This window comes from Scleropages formosus, unplaced genomic scaffold (genome assembly GCF_900964775.1).
Source record: "Scleropages formosus unplaced genomic scaffold, fSclFor1.1, whole genome shotgun sequence".
Lineage (NCBI taxonomy): Eukaryota > Metazoa > Chordata > Actinopteri > Osteoglossiformes > Osteoglossidae > Scleropages > Scleropages formosus.
Window position 1 is genome coordinate 54,448 of NW_021641060.1, and position 16,388 is coordinate 70,835.

At 48.7% G+C, this 16,388-nt stretch overlaps 1 non-coding gene across 1 annotated transcript; it reads right to left on the reverse strand.

Annotated features, from left to right (window-relative positions):
- Positions 1-1,733: 1,733 nt before the first annotated feature.
- trnas-uga (transfer RNA serine (anticodon UGA)) lies at positions 1,734-1,815 on the reverse strand. Its single transcript has one exon. It is a non-coding gene; the product is annotated as a tRNA-Ser (tRNA).
- Between the last annotated feature and the right edge of the window lie 14,573 nt (positions 1,816-16,388).

Genomic DNA, 16,388 nt, shown 5'->3' on the forward strand with positions numbered 1-16,388 from the left:
CACATATAGCTCAAAGGTTAATAGGAAATGATCAGAAATAGTCTCGTTTCAAGGAATAACATTAACACGATGAACATGTATGCCGTAGGTTATGACGAGATCGAGCGTATGGTTACGGGAACGAGTAGGACCGTTAACAACTTGAGTAAAGCCGACAGAGTTTAAGAGAGGCTTAAAACTGTTAGCGAGAGTATCCGATGACGCGCCTATATGAACATTGAAATCACCCATCAAGATAATTTTGTCATGAGTAGTGACTAAATCGATGATAAAGTTACGGTATGTTCTAGAACTTCAGACAAGGTAAAATTATTACGATTTCTCAGTGTTATTTGTAATCTACTATTGCAAAGTGCGCCAACTCCACCTCCACGACGTACAGAACGACATTTCTGGAAATAATCATATCTGTCCGGAGCAGCTTCTGTTAGCAGAATCGCATCGGACCCGCCGAGCCAGGTTTCGGTAAGAAAGAACAGATCAGATTTGTAACTTAATATTGTCGTTTACTGGAACAGCTTCACTCGTCAGTGAACGAATATTTAACAGACAGCATTTTATATTACAGTTTTGCCTCGGTGGTAAGCTGAGAATGTCTGTTTCAACGTATTTTTGGTTTCTGCTGCCAGCGCTCCTATCACGGAGTCTAGTTAAACGCCGTGGCCTTATAACGGTTTGCATGCTTTGGCTGCACTTAACGCTTTCATTTGAAGTTTTGAGGCCCTCACTGGACAAGGCACAAGAAACCCCATCGCATGAGAAATGACCACTGGGACCAGAATGAGTAACAGACCCATCAATAGGCAGAGCTGCTAAAGGAGATGACCCATGGCTGAGTCAGCCCTGCAGCTTGCAGGCTAAGTTTTGGGACAGAACAAACGAACCCCTCCGGTTGAGGTGTACACCATCACGTGTGAAAAACCTGGGCCTTTCCCAGAAATTGTCCCCGTTGCTAACGAGCGATGTGCGATTAGAGCGGCACCACGTCTCCAAGCACCTGTTAAAGGAGTACACCAGTCTGCTGTACACCATGTCCCCCATGAAGAGTTTGGGCAAAGGACCAGACACTATTAGATTATGACATTTCCCTCTGGCCTTATTACACATAGAAATGAAGCGGCTCTTTAACACCTCAGACTGATGATAACAAATATCATTACCACCAACCATTACTCACCCGAGTTTTCCAGAACACGTGGCCTCAAGCCAGATGAAACGACTACAAAGTCGATCGCTGGCCTTTGGCCCGACGAGCTCTGATACCAAGTAACCTTACAATGAGCATGCTTGTGATCGAACATGGTGTTTGTTTCGCCACAGCGCTTTGCGGCAGAAAAGCAGGAGGCTGCAACGCGCAGACCGCTCAGCACGGGGTGCTTTCACCTGCCTGGGTTGTTTCACCTCTCCCTCGACAACGCGGTGCACCGAGGCTCCCCAGGAAGTACCGTGTCGACGCTGACCGTCACCAGGACTCCCGTTGGCCATGGCACACGCAAATACCAGAACCCCCGACTCAAGCAGCGCAGCAACCTCAGTCACCCGAATGCGAAGGTTACAGCTGTGCGCCACCAAGTCCAGCGCAAAGTCTGCCCTCGGTATGGAGGGTTGCGCGTCGCCCGGCCACTCGTGTACTTTTTCGTATTAAATGAATAAATAAAAGTACAGCAGATAGAGGGGGTGTGAAGGAAGAGCAGACTTTACCAAAGCACCTCAGGAACCGGCCACCTGCAGAGCGTAGTCGGCAGGACTCGAACCTGCGCGGGGAGACCCCAATGGATTTCAAGCCCATCGCCTTAACCACTCAGCCACGACTACCTAAAAATCTCTCCCACCCTCAGGGTCCAAGCCGGTTGACTCGGCCACTGGGCGCTAGCTGCAGACCTTCCGAAAAGCTGTCAGAAGTGGAACTCGAACCCACGCCTCCAGTGGAGACTGTGACCTGTGTTGTATTTTTATTGTTTGAGTTGGTGTTGTTGATGTTGTGTGGAAAGGTGTTGTTTGTATTTGGTTGTCAGCTTGTAATTGCTGATGAAATGATTGGCATTGAGTTTAATTGTACAATTTGAAATGCGATTTATAGAACTGCCACTAGATGTCCATACGTTGGTGCCGAAACCCGGGAAGAGGCGAACTAAACGGGTAGCTCGTTGCACCTAGCCGCGAAGTAAAAGGTGAAAGAGAAAATGTCAGACCGACTACAGAGGCTGAAACATAAACGCGGAGTTTTGCGGGCATCCGCAACGAAACTGCTGCGGTCTCTAGAAGAAGAAACATGTAAGGACAACGTGAATTGTGACCGTTTGAGAGAGTTGTTGTCCATGCTCTCCATTAAGGAGGAGAATCTCCGCGAATTGGATAAAGACATAGAAGATGAAATACCAATAGACGAGCTACATGCCGATGTCGCGAAAACCGCAGACTATCAGGACCACATCAGTCTGTGGAAAACCCGTGCTGCCAGGTTGATTGAACGTCAGACTGACGCGACGGAGGGAGTAAGGGCGGCCCGGCTAAGTGATGTGAGTACGCATACAGACAGATTAACTAATAGATCATCGGTGAAATTACCGAAGCTGTCTATAAGTAAATTTAACGGAGAAGTATGTCTTTGGCAAGAGTTCTGGGATCAGTTTGAAACTGCTATCCATGAAAACAGAGAATTGAGCAAAACGGAGAAATTTGCTTACTTGAAGTCATACCTCGCTGGACCTGCTGCCCGAGCTGTTGCAGGGTTAAAGATATCGGACAGCAATTATGACACAGCAGTTGATATGCTGAAGGAAAGATTTGGAAGAAAGGACCTTGTGGTGAATGCGCACATGTCCAAATTATTGAAATTGACTCCAGTAAAGAAATCTTCCGACGCTGAAGCATTAAGACAACTGTATGACGAGTGTGAGGTACAGATCAGAAGTTTAGAATCCTTAGGTGTTGTATCAGACACTTATGGAGGATTATTGTGCCCCATACTGCTTCAAATGATACCAGATGATCTTGCCCTTGAGTATACCCGCAAAATGAGTCCAGGTCATGAATGGAAGGTTCTTGAGCTTGTTACTTTTCTGCAACGGGAGGTTGAAAGTAGGGAGCGTGCGATGCACTTGACTAACACAGGAACCATAACCAAGGATGTACAGGCTTCTCACAAGCAATACTGTAAAGTAGATGTACGGAGCGAGACAAGGGTCAGAAGGGCAAATGTGCCTACAGCCGCAGCTCTCCACACAGGCAGTTCGACCGCACCTCTTACTTGTATATTCTGTGATAGCACAAGCCACAAATCAGAAGCGTGCACGGATGACACAGTGAACACCCGAAAAGAGAAATTAAAGAAAAGGGGGAGGTGTTTTATTTGCCTACGAGCACGACACATCGCAAAGGTTTGCAAAACAAAGGGTGTGTCATGCACTGCTTGTGGCAGAAGACACCACGCTACATTGTGTGACAAGGCCAAACAAGCAGAAGCCCCCAATGACACTGAAGGTTCTACAGATGCACTAATTTCATCCGTTATGCCCCGTACTGCAAACACACACACGAAGGACCAGAACACTGTGCTGTTGCAAACAGTGAGAGCATGGACTGAAGGACCCAGCGGACGGAAGGCGGTGCGCTGTTTAATGGATGGTGGGAGCCAACGAAGTTTCATCCACGAGAAGCAGGTAAAGATTTTGGGTCTGCCAGTTCAAAGGAGGGAGACTCTGAAGTTGCATACCTTTGGCTCTGAGAACCCGGTAACGGCTGTGAGGAATCTTGTAAAATTAGTGCTGGAGAATGTCTGGAATAAGGAACAGAAAATAGAGATTGAAGCCACTGAGACACCGCAAGTGTGCACTGCAATTATGAAGGTGCCTGGTGAACACATTCGACACCAGCTAGGGAAGAGGGGCCTACCACTAGCAGATGTCTCAGTCGATAGCAGGGAGGAGCCAGAAATATCCGTACTGATTGGCGCCGATTTCTACTGGAGGATATTGTCAGGAAGAGTAGAGCGAATATCAGAAGCCCTAGTAGCTGTAGAAACAATATTTGGCTGGGCAGTACAGGGACCAGTCTCTGCTTCAAATATGGGCGAGGTTGCTTGTATGAACATTGGAATAAGTGAATGCAATGAAGTCTCAAAGCAGCTGCGCATGTTCTGGGAATTGGATTCCCTTGGCATAACACAGGGAGATGGGGACTACGCAGATGACCGCGAAGCTAGACAGAGCTTTGAGGAGTCAGTCAAATATATTAGAGGGCGATATGAGGTAGGGTTACCGTGGAAGCAAAATACCCCACACCTCCCAGACAATTTCAGAATTGCCCAGAAAAGACTCGATGGACTGCAAAGGAAACTGAAAACAGATGTAGTATTGTTCAAGAGATACAATGATGTCATTGAGGATTATCTACAGCAGGGGGTGTGTGAAGATGTCCCAGAAGACAACTGTTCACAGGTGACGGAGGACAGTGTGATGTATTACTTGCCCCATCATGCTGTTATCAGAGAAGACAAAATGACAACTAAACTGAGAGTAGTCTTTGATGCCTCCTCTCATGAGCGTGGCAGTCCATCTCTTAACGATTGTTTACTGACCGGTCCAAACCTTAATCCAGACCTTTCAAGCATTTTAGTGAAATTTAGACTGCATCCAGTTGCATTCACAGCAGACATTACAAGGGCTTTCCTACAGATATCCATTGCAACGAAAGACAGAGATGCCTTAAGATTTTTATGGATAACAGGACCACCTGACACTGAGAACACAAGGCCACGCAAGATGAGGATGACTCGTGTCGTGTTTGGGGTTTCTTCAAGCCCATTCCTGCTGGCAGCCACGATCCGGCATCATCTACAAGGTTACAGAAACAGCCATCCACATGCTGTTAACATTCTAGAAACCTGCCTTTATGTAGACGATCTGATTGCCAGCGCAGAGGATATCGACGAGGCTTATATGTTGACATCAGGAGCAAAGGAGATCTTGTCCACAGCCAGCATGAACTTGTGTAAGTGGACGACGAATTCCGCAGAACTGAAGGCTAAGTGGCTGAATGGTGCATTTGAATGTATGCCAGAATCTGAAGCACATGGTTGCGTGCTAAAGGTGCTTGGGTTGGTGTGGAGGCCAGATAGTGATGATTTTGTCTTTGACCTTAGACAACTGATGAGCATCTTAAAGGAGCAGGGTAACACGAAAAGAAGCGTCCTAAAATCATCAGCTAGAATATTCGATCCCATTGGTTTCCTGGCACCATTCACTATACGAGTTAAGTGCCTTTTCCAAGACATGTGGCAAAGGGGCTTAGGATGGGACGAGGAGCTGCCAGAAGACCTCAGTCATAAATGGCAACAATGGTGCATGGAGCTCCCACAGCTGCATCAGATTGCCATTCCGAGGTGGTACAGAGTAAGCGACTGGCAGAATGAGCAATCCCCACTTCCTCATGTCTTCAGTGATGCCAGTGAAAGGGCATATGGAGCAGTTGCATACCTCCAAGGACGAACTAAGGATGGAAGAACTGTCACCAGTTTTGTTGCATCCAAATCGAGAGTGGCTCCCATAAAGAAACTAACTCTACCACGTTTGGAGTTGATGGGAGCTTTAGTTGGAGCTAGAGTAGGGAGCAACTTGTTAAAGATTCTGAACATGATGCCATCCCAGCTTTGTTTGTGGTCAGATTCCATGATAGTTATTCAGTGGATTCGTGGCTCAGCACAAAAGTGGAAGCAGTTCGTTGCGAACAGAGTCACAGAAATACAGTCACTGACAGCACCATAATCATGGTCACATTGTTGTGGTAAGCTCAACCCAGCAAACCTTATCACAAGAGGACAGACAGCATCCAAGCTGAAAGGAGATGGGTTGTGGTGGTCAGGTCCGCCTTTCCTAACGTCACCAACACAACCAGAATCGACAGTGGAAGGGTGTTCTGAGGAAGAATTGAAGTCTGAGATGAAGCCATGTCAAGTGACAGTCCAGCTTAGCAACACTGAAGTGACTCAGTCTGAACCACTACTACAGCTAGAAGCATTCAGTAAGCTTACCACTGTTTTAAGAGTCACTGCTTGGATCAGACGATTTGTCCATAATTGTCGTGCTCAAGACAAGAAACGAGGAGACCTCACAGCAGAGGAGCTGTCAGAAACTGAAAGATTGTGGATTCAGGAGGCACAAGGCAAGGTGTTTGCCAGAGAAATAAATGAATTGAAGACAGGGCAGAATACTCACAGGGACTCAAAAATCAGAGACCTTAACCCTTTCCTTGATGAGTATGGAGTAATATGTGTGGGAGGAAGGTTGCAACAGTCAAGACTGAGTGAGAGAGAGCAGCATCCATGGCTGCTACCTACCAACCACTGACTGTCTGACATGCTGGTTATGTGTTGCCACAACAAGGTAATGCATTCAGGGGTCAGGGACACATTGGTCCAGCTGAGAGAAAGATACTGGATCCCAGGTGCCAGACGGAAGGTAAAGAAGATCATATCTGCCTGCATGATCTGCAAAAGGTTCACAGCAACCCCAGCTCAGCAGGTGACTGCACCCCTACCAAGGGACAGGATTGTTGAAGCGCCTCCATTTGAAATTACAGGCATTGAATTTGCTGGCCCTCTTTATGTGAAAACTCAGACCACCGTAGAAAAGGCATACATTGCATTGTTCACTTGTGCTGTGACACGAGCGGTACACTTAGAGATAGATAGATATACTTTATTGATCCCACAAGGGAAATTATTATGTTACAGCAGCAGAACACAAGTCAGATAAATACTTGCAATATATTTAAAAAACATATAAAACAAGTGGAAAAATTCAAGTTAAAAATACAAGATAAAAATATAAGAATGTACAATTATGTATACAGTTGGAAGAATTAAATAAATAAATTAAAACAGTATGTACTGCAACAGTAAAGTGCAAGTTGTACAAAACGGTAATATAGTCATGAAGTATTAACAAAATGAACTAACAATAGTGCTGAATAGTTCATCTGTCACACAGAGGCGAGCTGTTGTACAAAGTTATTGCAAATGGTAGGAATGATTTCCTGAACCGTTCTTTACGGCAGCGGAGCTGAATGAGTCTTTTAGAAAATGAGCTTCGCTGTCTCTGCAGCGTGCTGTGAAGTGGGTGGGATGGAGTGTCCATGATGGAGAGCAGTTTGTTCAGTGACCTCCTATTCCTCACTGACTCAAACGTCTCCATGTTCTGTCCAATGATGATACCGGCCTTACGGATGAGCTTGTTCACCCTGCCTGCATCTCTGGCGTTGATGCTGCTCCCCCAGCAGACCACGGCAAAGTAGATGGCACTCGCAACAACAGACTGGTAGAAGATCTCCAGCATCTTGCTGCACACATTGAAAGATCTGAGCTTTCTCAGAAAATAGAGTCTGCTCATTCCCTTCTTGTACACAGCATCAGTGTGGTCCTTCCAGTCCAGACTGCTGTTCAAGTGGACACCTAAGTACTTGTATTTCTGAACAGTCTCAACCTCCTCCCCCAGAATCTTTATGGGTCTGACTGCAGTTCTTGTCTTCCTAAAGTCGACGACCAACTCCTTGGTCTTCCTGACATTTAGGAGTAGATGATTCCTGCTGCACCACTCCACAAAGTTATCCACCAGGTGCCTATACTCCAACTCCTGTCCATCTCTGATACACCCCACCACTGCAGAGTCATCAGAGAACTTCTGCAAATGGCAGAAGCTCAGTATCATACTGAAAATCAGAGGTGTACAGAGTGAACAGGAATGGTGACAGAACAGTTCCCTATGGCGCTCCTGTGTTGCTAACCAAAACATCAGACAGGAAGCTCCCCAGCCGTACAAACTGAGGCCTGTCTGACAGATAGTCAGAGATCCAGGAGACCGTAGATGCTCTGACACCCATCCCCAGCAGCTTCTCACTCAACAAAAGAGGTTGGATGGTATTAAAGGCACTGGAGAAGTCAAAAAACATGATCCTCACAGTGCTGCCACTACCATCCAAGTGAGAATGAGCTCGATGCAGCAGATAGGCGAGGGCATCATCCACACCCACATGAGGCCGATAGGCAAACTGAAGAGGGTCCAGACTAGATTTTACCTGTGGTCTCAGCTGCTTCAGCACCAGTCTCTCCAGTACCGTCATAACATGTGACGTTAGGGCAACTGGTCTGAAGTCACTGGGGCCAGATGGGATGGCTATCTTTGGCACCGGTACTAAGCAAGATGTCTTCCATAGCACCGGAATCCTTTCCTGCAACAGACTCAGGTTGAAGATGTGTTGCAGGATGCCAGACAGCTGGGCTGCACAGGACCTCAGGACCCGGGGGCTGATGTGATCCGGGCCTGCAGCCTTGCCTTGATGGAGTCTCTCCAGCTGTCTTCTCACCTGGCCAATGGTCACATTCATGGGGGTTGGAGTTGGGGGGTTGTGGTCAGACGTACACTGTGGGGGGGGTGGGTGTGGGTACGATGCAAGGCATAAGAGGGTGACAAAGAGGGTGTGAAGACTGGTCCGGTGTGGGGAGGGCCAGCAGGGGGTCCAGTGCTGAACCTGTTAAAGAACAAATTCAGCTCATTGGCTCTGTCCAGGCTGCCGTCCTGCTGGCGATCTTTGATGTTATATCCTGTGATCTGCTTCATGCCCCTCCACACATCCCTCACGTTGTTCAGCTGGAGTTTATTCTCCAGCTTTTGTCTATAAGAGTCTTTACACTTCCTCAGTGCCACCTTCAGTTGGCGCTGTATCCTTCTCATCTCGTCCTTGTTACCAGACCTGAAGGCTCTCTTCTTTTGGTTCAGCAAACCCTTCAGGTCACTGGTAATCCAAGGCTTGTTATTAGGAAAACAGCGTACTGTCCGGGTTGGAATGATAGTGTCCTCACAGAAATTAATATAGTCCGTGATGCAGTCAGTGATGTTATTGATGTCGTCCCCATGTGGTCTGCAGAGCACATCCCAATCTGTTGTTTCAAAGCAGTCCTGCAAGACCTCACTGGCCTCCTGAGTCCACCTCCTCACATTCCTTGTGGAAATAAGCTGCCTTTGAACTGCAGGGACATACTGAGGTGTTAAAAGGATAAGATTGTGGTCTGATCTACCAAGTGGGGGCAGTGCAGTGGCGGTATATGCATCCTCAACATTTGCATAGAACAGATCCAATGTTTTGTTCTCCCACGTAGTGCAATCAATAAACTGATGAAAAGTTGGAAGAATTGAGTCCAATCTAACATGATTAAAATCTCCAGTAACAGCCACAAAAGCATCGGGGTGCTGAGACTGTAGCCTAGCAATGGTGGTGTGTACCGCGTCACATGCCGATGCCTCATCAGCTGATGGTGGAATGTAAACCCCGACCAGTATGACGGAGGAGAACTCCCGTGGTAAATAATATGGACGCATACTCAAAGCTAGGAGTTCGGTGTCCGGCGAGCAGAAACGTTCCTTCACAGTAATATGTCCGGGATTGCACCACCGTTCATTCAGAAACACTGCAATCCCACCGCCCTTCTTCTTACCGCTCAGCCTGACGTCTCTGTCCGCCCGAACTGTCCTGAAGCCGGGTATGGAGGCACTGTGTTCCGGGAAGTCCGGTTGCAGCCATGTCTCCGTAAAGCACAAAATGCTGCTGTCCCGGTACTCCCTCTGGGTCCGAATCAGTGCCCACAACTCGTCCATCTTATTTCCCAAAGACCTCACGTTCCCGGTGATGATCGACGGGACAGATGGTTTAAACCTCCTCCTCTTTGCTCTTCTCTTTGCACCGGCTCTGCACCCGCGGCGTCTCCTCCTGAGCTCCTCCGGGAGAACAGGCCTCGATCCGGGCAGGTATCCTGTTGGTGTCAGACTTGTCCACAGAAAAATTCCTCCTGGCTCTAAAAAAGGTTCGTGTCCAGGCGTGGCCTCTGCAGAGTCATCTACTCAGACAATGCTCAAACCTTCAAAAGGGCTGATCATGATCTCAGAGAACTCTGGGCAGCAATTAAAGAGCCTGAGCTTCTGGAATATTTTTCCTCAAACGGCATCAGGTGGAAGTTCATTGCAGAAAGAGCACCTTGGTGGGGTGGATTCTGGGAACGGTTAATCCGATCAGTGAAAACAAGCCTGAAAAGAGTGATGGGGAGAGCTTCACTGAGTTTTGAAGAATTGTCTTCGTTGTTGACAGAGGTGGAGGTGATAGTCAATTCAAGGCCACTCACATTTGTGTACAGTGAGTTGGAAGAGCCTCAACCGTTGACACCAGCACGTTTTCTTGTTGGGAAAAGACTTACTTCTTTACCACCAAAGTCTTTCCACATTGAGAGTCAAGCCACCAACATTGGCAAAGAGGAACTCACACGAAGATGGAAATATCGTCAGAGGCTTCTGAATGAGTACTGGAAGCGATGGAGAACGGAGTATCTGTTAGACTTGAAGTCTGCACATGCCAGTAAGATACCCCCTCCTACTCCGCTAAAGGAAGGAGATCTGGTCTTGGTTGGAGATGACCGAATGCCACGACAGATCTGGAAAACTGGGATAATAAAGGAGCTGATCCCAGGCAGAGATGGACGTGTGAGGTCGTGCACTGTGCATCTTCCGGCTGGGACTGTGTTAAGAAGACCTGTTCAGCGTTTATATCCTTTAGGAATTTGATGGTGTTACGGTCTTCATGGGGGGGGGGAGAGGATGTTGTATTTTTATTGTTTGAGTTGGTGTTGTTGATGTTGTGTGGAAAGGTGTTGTTTGTATTTGGTTGTCAACTTGTAATTGCTGATGAAATGATTGGCATTGAGTTTAATTGTACAATTTGAAATGCGATTTATAGAACTGCCACTAGATGTCCATACGTTAATTACGTTCCTTGGTCTTTTTGCGTAAATGAAAAAAGAAGTAGAGAAGAAGAGTTTGGCTCAGAGTGTACTGCCTCAGAGTGTACAAGTGGAGCGACGGATGTTTGTTGGTATTTTAATTAAATGTAACGTTTTATTAGAAAGCCAGGAGTCAGTCTCGTCATTTGCGAACTTGAGAAGCTGCAACGTGGTTCGTGACAACAACCTGAATGCAGCACCTTAGACCGCTCAGCCATCCTGACCCAGCACCCAGCTTGGGGAGGCTGACGTGCTCCCAGGGAGTGCTTTGGAGTGGCACCAAGAAATAGAAAAATCACCTGCAGCTGCCTCCTCATTAGTATAGTGGTGTGTATCCCCGCCTGTCATGCAGGAGACTGGGGTTTGATTGCCTGATGGGATCTTGTGAGTCCTACCTGAGCTGTGTTTGCTATGCTGCTGTTAAACCTGCAGCGCTGCATCCTGCTCCCCCTTCTAGGGTTGCGGTGGAGAGTGGGTGTACCTGTCCTTTGTAATCTTTTCCAGCTCAAGCTGAAGAATCCCCAGTTACACCTGGGACAGCAGTGAGATGCCGCCTCTCCGACGGGTCCTGGGCCGATCCTGGGCTCTCGTCCCAGTCGGCCGTGCCTGGTATAGCCCCAAAGGGGAGGTGCCCAGGGGACACCCTTAGCGGAATCCTGAACCCTCTCAACGTGTGAACATACTTGGCAATAAAGCTGATTCTGATAACACTGAGAAATCATGATAATTTTACCTCGTTTGACGTTCTAGAGCTAGATTTTAAGTCAACACCCAACATACCTTTGTTTCTTTTTTCTACCGTCCACCTAGACCGTACTCCTCCTTTCTCGAGGAATTCAGTAACTTTATCACCGATTTAGTCATTACTCATGACAAAATTATCTTGATGGGTGATTTCAATGTTCATATAGGCGCGTCATCGGATACTCTCGCTAACAGTTTTAAGTCTCTCTTAAACTCCGTCGACTTTACTCAAGTTGTTAACGGTACTACTCGTTCCCGTAACCATACGCTCGATCCCGTCATAACCTACGGCACACATGTTCATCGTGTTAATGTTATTCCTTGAAACGAGACTATTTCTGATCATTTCCTATTAACTTTTGATCTATGCGTGCCGGTGCCGTCCGACCACAGTAAGACCAAAATCGTGCGGCATGCTGACGAAAACACTACTGCAAAAATTGTTGATTACATTAGAAGCTCATATTCTGGAACGAGCAAAGATATTCGCCCAAGGCTCTGCAGCCCCACCAAAAGCTAAACTTATTCGAACTGTAAGAAACTCACCGTGGTTCAACGAATCAACTCATGCAATAAAGTTAGAATGTCGTAAATTACAGCGTAGATGGCGCTCAACTAAGCTAAACGTTTGTTACGTAGCCTGGTCCGTTTGTCTTAAAAGAATAAATTAATAAGTAAAAAAAAAAAAAAAGCATTTTTTCACGCCAGATCCGAATACTATGCAAAGTTAATTGATGAAAATCGGAAGAACTCTCGCTTCCTGTTTAATGCCATCGCTTACTCAACTGATAAACGCAAAGATAATAAACAGTGCAATTCTGCAACCATTACTAATGATGAATTTATGTTGTTTTTCAATAAGAAATTAGAGAATATCCACGAATCCATAGTGCCCTCTAGTTCGCTCTTAGCCAGCATAAGCTCTTCTGGGTATGATAACATTAGTTGTCCGCACCGTCTCGGTAGCTTCGACGTAATAAACGTTGAGGAAACTACCGTGCTAGTTCGCTCTGTGAAAGGTACTACCTGTCCTTTAGACCCAGTCCCCACTAGAATGTGAGGACCATGTACGAAGCTGGAAAGGCGGCACAGGTGGCCGCAGAAATGAGGGCATACAGACTTGCAATCTTGGGAATCAGCGAGTCACGGTGGACTGGCTCAGGCCAGAAGAGGCTATCATCGGGAGAAATGCTGCTGTTTTCAGGACACGAGGAAGACAACGCCCCCCACACCCAAGGTGTGGCTCTGATGTTAAATAAGACAGCCCAGAGAGCTCTCACCGGATGGGAGGCCCATGGACCACGCATCATCATAGCAACCTTTCGAGGCCGGCCAAAAAACACATGGCGACGCCACCTGGATGCAGAAGCCAAGAGGATGGGCCACACCTGGGGAAAACTGGAAAAACTGGCCCAGGACAGAGATGCCTGGAGAGCCCCTGTTGACGGCCTATGCCCCAAGAGGGGTAGTAGGCATAAGTAAGAAAGTAAGTGCCGGACTCCAGTGCCGCAGACCATGGCATCCTACTGAGTAGACTTGAAAACCCGGTTGGCCTAAGAGGCCCCCTTCTGAAGCGGTTTGACTCATATTTAGCCAACCGTGAGCAATTTTGTACTAAAATCTGTTGACTGCACCCCCTTCATCTCAACTATGGTTCAAGTATGGTGTGCCGCAGGGCTCTGTGTTGGGGCCATTACTGTTCTCACTCTATATGTTACCACTGGGTGACATTATTCGCAAGCACAATATGAATTTCCGTTCGTATGCCGCTGGCACACAGCTATATGTATCGTTTGAACCTGATGATCCATCACGTGTGGTGTCTTCAGCTAATTGTTTTACCAGTATAAAATTACGGATGTGTTAAAAAAAAAAAAAAAAAAAAAAATCTACATCTCTAAATGCCAGTAAAACAGAGGTACTTGCGGTGGGAGGCGATGGCAAAACTCTCGACATAATCACGCCAGTCTTTTACAACAAATGCTATTAGCTTCAAGCGTACGGATTGTGTCGAGGATTTGGGAAGCTGTCATTTGAATCTCATGTAAGTGCTTTGACTAAGTCGTGCTTCCTTCAGTTAAGAAACATAGCTAAGTTACGGCGATTCCTATGCAGCTGTGATGCTGAGAAACTGGTTCGTGCTTCTGTTTCAAGCAGGCTGGACTACTGTAATGCTTTATTATCGAGCTGTCCATACGATACTGTATCCAGGCTACAGTCGGTACAAAATGCTGCTGCAAGAGCTGTCGCTAGAACTAGGCAGTACGACCGTATGACACCGCTACTTAAATCGTTACGTTGGCCCCGGTCGCATTTAGACTTAATTATAAAATCCTACTTTTGACCTGTATGGCAATACATGGCATTGCTCCTGCATACCTTTGTGAGATTATTGATTCTCATATCCCAGGATGATACCTTTGTTCACTGGATGCAGGTTACCTTAAAGTGCTTGTGATCAATAAGACCTCAGTAGGAGGTCGTGCCTTTCGCTACTGAGCGCCTGAACCGTGGAATACTTTGCCAGTTACCGTCAGAAATGCCCCGTCTGTTTCTGCCTTCAAATCTAGACTAAAGACTTCTTACACGTTCACTCAGGCATTCCACCTCGAAATATAATTCCGCTTGCCTGTGTTTGTTTTGACCACCTTCATACAAATGCATATGTAGCACGCCGAGGCGGCCGGGGAAGGGGGCGGAGATGGGGACGAGGCAGTCGCAGCTGGGGTTGATTGCACTCCCTATTTCTTCACCTGTGCCCAGCAGTGAGTGAGAGAGACGGAGGAGGAGAGCGGATCCACGCAGACGAGCATGAGCGCGAATTCGAACCCGAGCCCGGAGGCGATGCCGCCCGGACCGACCCAAGGGCCCTCGCCCCCCTGATCGGCACGAAGCCCATCCTGCCAGTTTCCTCCTACCCCCCCTTTTCCATCCCCTTCCTTCTCCCTGATCCGTGACTGAACAAAACCCCTTCGCAGACGGGCACCGCGTCCGTGGTCACCTGCCTCGTCTGTTGCGGTCGTGCCGAAACCCGGGAGCCGGCGAGACGGACAGAGACCAGCTGGAGCGCATTCTCCAATGGATGCAGCTGCAGCAGCAGGAGTCGCTGGACGCGATCGTAGCGGTCCGGCTCGCAGAGCGCCGGGCCCTGGTGGAAGCCCTGGCCACCCTCGTGGACCGCCCGATCCATATCCTTATCCATAACCCTAACCCTAACCCTATCCGAATCACTTTCCTAGAACAAACGGTCACTTTGCGGCTATCCCTGTCCCTGTCACTGTTTTCAACCCAACCTCAAACCCGAAACCTGTCCCTAACCCTACACCTATCCCTATCCCTTTCCTCAACCCTCTCTCTGACCCTAAGCCCCCCATCCTTATTCCTATTCCCATTCCTATCCTTATCGCCATATCAGAGTCCAGTTCCCTGGTGGAAGTCGCTGAGGTAGTTGGAAAGCTCCACAGTGGCAAAGCAGCGGGGTGGGGCGGACGAGATTTTCCCGGAACTGCTTAGGGCCCTGGATGTTGTGGGGCCTGTCATGGCTGACACGCCCGTGCAATGTTGCACGGACCTCGGGGACGGTGCCTTTGGATTGGCAAACTGGGCTGGCGGTCGCCGTCTCTCAGAAAGGGCACGGGAGAGCGTGTTCCGGCTATCGGGGTATCGCACTTCTCGGCCTCCCGGGGAAAGTCTATGCCAGTGTGCTGGAAAGGAGGCTCCGGCCGACAGCTGAACCTCACGTTGAAGAGGGGCAATGCGGGCTCCGTCCGGGCCGTGGAGCAGCGGAGCAGCTTTTTACCCTCTCGCCGATAACTGAGGGGGCACGGGAGTTCGCTAATCCAGTCTACACGTGTTGCGTGCACTTGGAGGAGGCCTACGGCCGCGTTCGCCGAGAAATTCCGCGCGAGGCAGTTCGGGAGTACGGGGTGCCGGGGCCACTGCTGAGGGTCAATCGGCCTTCGCAACACACCGAGCGAGAGCCGCGTCCGCACACTCGGCATCAAGTCAAGCCCGTTCAGCGTGGCTGTTGGACTCCGCCGAGCTTGCGCCTTGCCCCCCGCACCCGCTTGTGGTCTTCATGGGCAGCACATCAAGGCGCGGCCGAGGTCAGGAGGAGGGCATTCTGCGTGAGGGCCGGAAGGTGCTCTGGTACCAAGTACACTTATGAGCATCCTTGCGTTCGAACATGGTGTTTGTTATGGACAAGCCACGACTAGCACAGAAGTCCAATAACATTTCACCATTCGGGTTCAGATTGGGCAAGCCGTTCTTCCCAATCACCCTCCCCCGCCAGATTTTCCAGTCCTTGCCAACGTGAGCGTTGAAGTCCCCCGGTAGGACTATGGAGTGTGTAGGTGGGGTCCTGTCCAGAACCCCACCCACCTTCTCCAAGAAGGCCGAATACTCTGAGCTGCTGTTTGGTGCATTAGTGAGCACACAACAGTCAAAGTCTTCCTCTCTGCGACCCTAAGTCGCATTGAGGCGACCCTCTCGCCCACCGGGGCAAACTCCAACTGTATGGCAGCCAGCCGGGGGCTTGTGAGTGTCCCCACGCCCGCCCGGCGCCTCTCGCCTCATGCAACTCCTGAGTAGGAGAGGAACCACCCCTTATCGAGGAGTTTGGTTCCAGAGCCAACACTGTGAGTGGAGGTGAGCCCAACTATATCCAGTTGGTATTTCTCAACCTCCCGCACCAGTTCCGGCTCCTTCCCCCCAAGCGAGGTGACATTCCACGTACCAAGAGCCAGTTTCCGTCGCGAGGGGCTACGACGCCATGCGCCACCCCGCTCCCTCCTGCTCCCTCCTGCCGCCTCCCGCTGCC